This window comes from Pocillopora verrucosa, chromosome 7 (assembly GCF_036669915.1).
Source record: "Pocillopora verrucosa isolate sample1 chromosome 7, ASM3666991v2, whole genome shotgun sequence".
Lineage (NCBI taxonomy): Eukaryota > Metazoa > Cnidaria > Anthozoa > Scleractinia > Pocilloporidae > Pocillopora > Pocillopora verrucosa.
The window spans coordinates 14,091,659-14,098,320 of NC_089318.1; the positions used below are offsets into that span (position 1 = coordinate 14,091,659).

At 39.9% G+C, this 6,662-nt stretch overlaps 1 pseudogene; it reads right to left on the reverse strand.

The window, feature by feature from the left end:
- Positions 1-1,224: 1,224 nt before the first annotated feature.
- Positions 1,225-5,475, reverse strand: LOC131778626 (uncharacterized; annotated as a pseudogene).
- Positions 5,476-6,662: the final 1,187 nt, after the last annotated feature.

A 6,662-nucleotide genomic window follows, 5' to 3' on the forward strand; every position in this document is an offset into this window, starting at 1 on the left:
TGGGTGCGTACGCTCTAAATTTCAGGATTTCGTCTTAAATTCAATGTAACAAGCTTTTGTTAAACCATAATTTTTCAGCGAGGAAGGGAAAGCTAAGAATAGACTTGTAAAGCACAACTTAACTTAACAAAAAATTGGTTTAGTGAGTCGCAAAAATTGACCTGGTAATTGAAGTTACCATCGCAATCTCTGTGGACTCACCGATGCCCGACCAACGCTTTGATGAAGGGCCAACACTCCAAACCCCAGCTTTAGAAACTTTCTACGTTGGCCAATGTCAACTAATTTGAAAAACCTACCTATCTTGTAATAGCCCCCACCGACGTAGCTCCATAGTATCTATAGAAATTTACCCCCATAATTCAAGGATATCAGAACTCACTAAACTGAGATTTCTTTAGGAGAAAAAGGCTCCTGTGACACAGGTCAAGTGAGTCGATACATAGGAAAAAAGGTTTATTGAAAGGAATTCGCTATAATTCTTATTAACTGTGGTAATGATCTTTTGATGGGGCCAATGATTCCATTTTGTGGAGGACAGTTGCCAAGGAGACTGAGGAGACGAGGAGCAGAGCATTGGAATGTCTCTTGAATAATAAATTTGCATAGCTGAGTTAATTTTTTTTCTACGCTTTGATCGCCGAGTTTGGTTTGCAAAAAATTTACGGGGAATTGCCTTCAGACAGCTTGAGGAAGCAATCAGCCAGTTTCCTTGAGGGTGATACAACTTTGAATGAGAAGACGTTATTCCAACTTAAGTTCATCTATATTCATACCAGTTTTTCGAGCTTGAAATGCACTACATTGTAAGTAAAGCACTAAATTTGTTGATGTTGCGATCTCGGATTGACAGTTGTGTTTGCGACGAAATGAGCCACCGTAAACCTCTTTTGCGACATGATCACGAGCTCTATTGTGGGAGGCGGCAGTGCAAATAGGCACCCAGGTGAAGAATTGCATTAAATTTTAAACTACAATACCAGTTTTAATTACTATAACGATTACAAGTTTTTGCTGTTCAAAGCACCTTGAAAAAGTTGCTAGAGTAAGTTAGTACGACTTACTTACTGACTTATTAACAGCAGTAATGGCTCTAAAGATACTTTGAAGTCTCCTTTTCATCCAGTAGAAAAATATGCAGGGAAACGTATCAACGACGCACTAAAACATAGCCACAACACCACTCATGAGCCAAGCTAAATAGATGACAGAGACAAATACAGCTATAAACAAGACAGATTTACTCGCTCGCTTTAAGTGCACCAACGAAATAAACAGGAAAGAGTTTTAATTTAAACTTCTTCATTGACGAGTCCTATAATGATTTTCGTTGAAATTCTAGTTTAATAGGAGTTAAGCAGTTTGACTCTTGTTCATGCTGTGAAAACGAAGCCGAAAGCCTTTTTTCTTATTCTTGAAGTGCAATTATTCGAAGTCCTTTGGGGAAAATTTTCTCAATGCCTGACACAATTTATATCAAACATGGAAAAGTTTTCCTCTGTGACTATACTCCTCGAACTGTTATTACACCATCTAACACTTATCACCAAACACTATATTAACACTCGTAAATATAAAGAAGCGCGCCCCAGCTATAATTATAATTACAAGAAAACAAGTTCAAATATTTACGAAATAGAAAATCCAATCGCTAAAGTTAAGAATCGCATGGGTGCTGTCAAAAACGTGCGTATCCTTTAAGAAGTAAATGATTGAATAAATACGAAGTGAAGAGAAACGTAGACGAAGCCCTGTACTTTTTTTGCTCCAACGTTAATCCTAAGTAAGTAGTCTTCAACGTTTTAGTTTGATAAAATTTGTGAGAAAAATAGTGTATAGAGTAAGTAGGTAAGAAAATAATGGTAATGATAGTAATAAAGAAAGGTATAGAAAAATTTGTGAGTCAAGAGGTTTGTGTGAAGAGCCAATAACAACTTAGATTTTAGATTCGATGAGTTTCTAAGATACCAAGGATATCGGGAATTAAGATCTGTCTGAGGCTCTAAGTAAAGAGATTTTACAATGCTGATTGGAAAAAATTACCAAGCTTGGTTTACATTATTGGTAAGTTGAAATGCTACGATCTTTTGAGGGGATTTAATTCCGAAAAGTTTCCTAGTGCGAATATTGACTTTTTTGTCACAAGTTATTGTCCTGCACTCGAGGTAAATATCAATCGCGCATGCTCACACGCACGAAGTACCGCAGCTGCGTAATGTTGTCGACCCTCATCACTCGTATCCACCTCTGGGCGTCGAAAAGCAAGTTTATTCATATCGATATGTTGATCTACCATCTGTATCGTAGGATGTACCCCATCAACTATGCACTTCACCGTCTTTCTGACTAACACCGCTAATCTTCCCGCCAAAGTTCTTTTGGTTGGCTCGTCCTCTCCATGCAAAATCTGCAGCTCGTGTTTGAGTTGCTTAATAGCTTCTCCAACCATTTGCTTCGACTTCTTTTCTTGGTTCTCGACGATTTTGGGGTCCTCGAGATAAAAATGAAGATTTCTGATGTGACGTTTGAAGCATTGCCAGACATTTTAATGAATTAATTAACGGTAAGAACTAGAGGGCGCCAGGTAGAGAACCTCAATAACTTAGCCCTTTACATATTACATAGGTGTGGGAGAGTTATGCATAGGCTCAGCGTTTTAAAAGGGGCATCATACTGTGAACACTAAGTGCTTTTGTAATGATGTTTTAATTGGCAACACTTCAATTCAGCTCATAGCAAGGTGCGGGCGGGGGGAGGGAAACTGGGAGGCAACCACAAACATTTTAAAATACAAGTATTTTGCACCGTTGTAGGAGCAAAACAGTGCCACTATGATAATTATCAAACATGCATTATATGTTCCTCTGACATTTTTTAATACCTTCAAATCTTTGAACTGAAAACTGCTAACGTTCTCGGTCGTTAGAGTGACAAATTCTGTCAATCCACTCTCGCGGTTCCACAACGCTGCATAGAGTGGGAAGTGGTCGAAATAATCTTCCTTTTCAGGAACAATCCCCTCATGAAGGTCCCACTTCCTGGGATAAGGAAGACTTTTGGCTGTATGCAATAAATAAGAAAAGTACTACAATTGCAACACTTCTCATATCTGGATTTGGTCGAAGCCCACCGACTAGACACCTCAGTAACCGAAAAGCAGAGCTGAAGAATTCTCAAATGGACCCTTACATTTCTACATTCTGGAAGCACTTGATGCGCATGGTTTATTTTTCTACTTCAAGATCAGGGAAAGGGATGAATAACCAAGTAAGGGAAAATTAGCTATCTCGGCTAACAGCTGTTTTTCTTTTCATTCCAAATCAGATTGACTGTATGATTCATAACTGATGCGTTATAGAAATTGCATACTTACCAGGTTGTGCAAAATTCTTTATCCAATTAAATCCTGGGCTTTCGTTGGACAAGACAATTCTGGGCACCAATCGTTTTTCTAATAGCATCTTATAAAACGCGGCCCATAGTTCGTATGGTATGCAACCCGAACACGTACAAATCAGGTTCAAAGAGTTTCACCTCAACATTTTCGATTTCCTCTCTGCGCCCTTTCTTCTCTTTGAATACGGTCAAGATCCTGTTATCCACGGACAGAGCGCATATCACAGGTTTCTCGGCGTGGAAACCGTTGGGAGCATAACATCCTTTGCGATTGAGTGTCAAATTAGTATTGTTAAAAAAGTGTTGAAAAATAATAAACTCCTTCCGTTCAGCGGTATATTACGTGGGGAGTAAGCCCCATTAAACACTGTCTCCTAATGGCTTAGCATTCCTACAATTAATTCTTAAGAACAAGTACTTTTAAAGCAAATCACACAAATTCTATTGATGTGGAGTATGGTAAATCACTCGGCTGTTCAATCGGAGATAATGATGCTTGATGTCGGAGGCTAACATTTTTCGATTGAAATATATTTGCAAAAGCTAAGTAACAGTGAATTCATCAATAGCCGACTGAAGGAGTCAGGTAAAGAAGCTTCGACTTGCCTGGAATTCTCTCCGAGCACAGGGTGACCTGTTCGAAAAACTGGTTCTCCCAAACAGCGACAAATTTCTTCATTTCAGAATCCTGAAAAGAATCATCATAGTGTGATTTTTACTTAGATTAGTACTCCTTATTCCAATGTACATTAGCATGAGAGGTGATTTTCTCTCATACTTCTCCCATTAAATGTTATGCCCAAATTTCTACTCTAATAAAAGACATGGAAAGTTCCATTGCGTTGTAACAACGATTAACTTTAAAGCAGCATAATTTCCTCGGGAGAAAGAGACAACATACTTAATTCTAAATCGTCAGTTTTACAGTACCAAAATATAACATGATCTGTCAAACTTGTTTTTGTGACCAGTTGAAATGACATGATTCATAATTGCTGCGCTATAATTATATAGCACTTAATTTTACAGGGCTAGAAATTTAATTCTTCGTAGGGACAATTTGTTGCTTTAAAAGTTGTAATTAGTGTCCCAGACTTAAGACGGATCCCTGTGAAAAGTCTTACCTGCTCAAATACGATTAGATCACCATAAAATCATCACAAAGAAAATTTTGGTTATGATCTATATCCTTACTTACCCTCTTGCTCTTGCATAGTTTTTCATTGGCCACTCGATGCTGTTTTTCTCCACGTATCAGCTGCTCGATACGTCTGTCCAGTTCTCCCGCTGAGTGGAAGGAATCTTGGGAAAAAAGTTCCGAGCTTAGCTGTCTGGCGCACTCCTTTACGGCAGTAACCTGTTCCTCCATCTCCTCCAAGGTTGCCTGAGCTCCAAAGAGGTCGTGTCTCTGTACTTTGACATCACCAACTTGAACAAATTCAACATGGTAGATGGAAAGGAGATCCTTCCATTCATTCCAGTGTGATCTAAGGACATCAGATATTGTGTCATTCGGCGACTTTCGCTCACTTAGGTAGCAAGGAAGTTCAATTTTGGGTGAAGACCACAGATCTGGACTGTCTGGTTCCCTTTCATTGTATCCTACTGCTTGAAATTGCGCGATGAGAGATTGATTTCTTTCGACCACGAGGTTTGGTTTGGTAACGATCCCAGTAAGCCAACGCCTCAGCAACACAAGCAATGATTCATGCACTTCCTTGTATCTCAGAGCAGCTGGAAAATACTCCTGCATGGAACATGCTTGACTCGCAACAGACATTGCATCTCTTCTTGGTTCGTCGGTTTCTTTCTTTAGTGATGTTTCCTTACCGAAGATCTTTGTCAATAGAGACTTCAGTGTCTGGTTATGAATTTTGTAGAGATGTTTGATCCCTTCCTCTTTTTCATAGCTAACGCAAAACCTTTGGCAAGCATCGACAACTAACTCTCTGGCATTAGCATCTTTGAGATTTTTTTCAGGTTGTAGAGGTTTCAGGATATTGACGAATTCGCTTAGCAATCTAGCTAATCGTATGCGTTCGTTAGTTTCACCCGTCTTGATGCCCTCCATCAGTCACTTGAAAACCATCGTCAGGAAAGTTGACTCGTTTGATCATCTCAGGAAGAGGTGTGTTAACCTGCAGCGACGTGGAGTCTACATTAGCAAGCTGCAAAGAGCGAGAACTTAGTGAAAAAATAGCTTCAATGTCGTGTGATTTCAGATCCTTCGGTGGTGTCAGAAGAAATGCTTGACACCAAGAGTCAATTGCCCGAGCAGAAAATCCGTCTGTTATCATCGCCTGCCTCCACTTAGGCAAAATGATAAGGCCATACAGATCATCTTCCAGCTGGTCGTATAACTCACGGAGTTTCTTTAGCCTTCTTAAAAGATCTCCACTCGAATTCTTGCAACGATGAGCGATGGATTCAAGTAACTGTTATATAAATTCACTTTGCAAACGGTTCAAGGAAGACATCGCGCCTTTTTCGCCCAAAAGACGAATTTCCCTCACCAGCTCCAGTGACTGTTCAATTGAAGACCACACAGAGACAATATGGCCAACAGTGTCACCAGCCTGGATGTTGATTTTGTATAGCTCTAGAACGCTTGATATTGCTTTAATGTGCAACTGCCTCTCCAGAAATCTATGTAGCTGCTCTGAGCTCGGCTTGAGAAGTCTGAAGTAAAGAAAGCGAGACATTTGCATCTTAGACAACGTTTCACTGACTAACTTGTGAAAATTTAAGGCAGTCTCTTTGTCGAGGTCGTTCCGATGCACCTTACAAGCCTCTACAATAACCTTTGAGTAGCAATGCGGGAAGAATTGGTCACGCTGTTTTGCCCAGTTAAAAATAATTTCTATGAACGGCGCCTCGGCTAGAATCGATAAAAAAGAATGCACAAAATCGTCTACAGAGAGTTTGCATCCTTCTGCACACCCAAATTGTTTCTCTGATTCAAAGATGAGTTTCCAAAACGCCCAGGAATTCTCATGAAGTTGATTCCTATGTACGACTAGGCGTTTGAAGTGATAAATGGCTTGCACGGCAATTAAGACTGGGGTTAAAATGGCCTCTCCCACCTTCTTGTCGGTGGAGATTGATTCCACTTTGACCACGGGCGTTGCACAGAGACCCTTGCTACGTACCCCAGAAGGTGTTTCATCTTCATAAGGGTTAAACTTGAAGAGCCCATCTTCAATTCGTACGTCAGAAAAATTCAAACATCTCGCTTGTTGACCAGAGCTAACTTGGAAGAAGCGATT